General features: G+C 34.6%; 1 protein-coding gene across 1 annotated transcript in view; it reads left to right on the top strand.

The window, feature by feature from the left end:
• Positions 1–871, top strand: part of LOC102195523 (CUB and sushi domain-containing protein 3-like) — a 230622-nt gene that overhangs the window by 100845 nt on the left and 128906 nt on the right. The gene's annotated exons all lie outside the window — the stretch shown is intronic.

Genomic DNA, 871 nt, shown 5'->3' with positions numbered 1-871 from the left:
TGATCTTCTCTCTGTTACTAGGCAGTAACATACTTTATAAATAAACTATTTACTATGATAGCTACCATTGCTGATGCTTGCTGATGTGACAGTGGGCACATCCTCTAGTTCAAAAAAAGTATGTGCCGTGTGCATTGGTCCTTAGTGTGAAGAACAGGATCTTACATTCTTCTGATACTTTTTTTTTATGAACAGCTTCAACTTTTAAGCAGAACACCTGCTGAAGCAAATCTTGTATCTCAGTTTTATTCACTAGTCGCTCTTTGTTTTATTACTTTAATTCTGTTATCACAGCACTCACTGTCAATTATCAGTGTGCCATTCATTATTATTTGAAAAGCACACTGAACTTATCACAATGCTCTAGCCGTATCATCACATTTGCCCATAGTGTTTCCTATTATCCATTCCCAAATGGCCTTTTGAAAGTCAGTCCTGTTGTCGTACCTTTATTTTCTTTTGAGTTACCTATCTCGCTGTTCTTGGAGTTTAACACCATAAAATCATATTATTTCATTTAAATCAGTGTTTAACTGTTCATGTCATTTCTCTCTTTGCCATATAATATTGATGCAATTAAAGTCCATGTATTTCAATCTAGTAAGCCCTGGATGGCAAGTTTATAGGTTTATCTCTGTGTGTAACTCATATAAGGAGAGTGAATCCAGTAATTTAGGGCTTTACCCACTGACGTCATGTAATCCTTCCCTGGATAACTCTATTTTTCTCTGTTATTTCTTTGTGATGTTTATAGCATTAATTTTTTTTCATCAGCATTATCTTTTTAATTTCTTACATGGGTCTTTTAACTCTCAGCAATAACTGGATTCATCATACTTAACTGCACCCACAAGTCCAAACTAATAACATC

The sequence above is a fragment of the Pundamilia nyererei genome, unplaced genomic scaffold, assembly GCF_000239375.1.
Source record: "Pundamilia nyererei isolate P.nyererei 1_Seehausen unplaced genomic scaffold, PunNye1.0 scaffold00128, whole genome shotgun sequence".
NCBI classification, from domain to species: domain Eukaryota; kingdom Metazoa; phylum Chordata; class Actinopteri; order Cichliformes; family Cichlidae; genus Pundamilia; species Pundamilia nyererei.
Note: the sequence above shows the minus strand (reverse complement) of the source record. Positions and strands in the feature narration are given on the sequence as shown.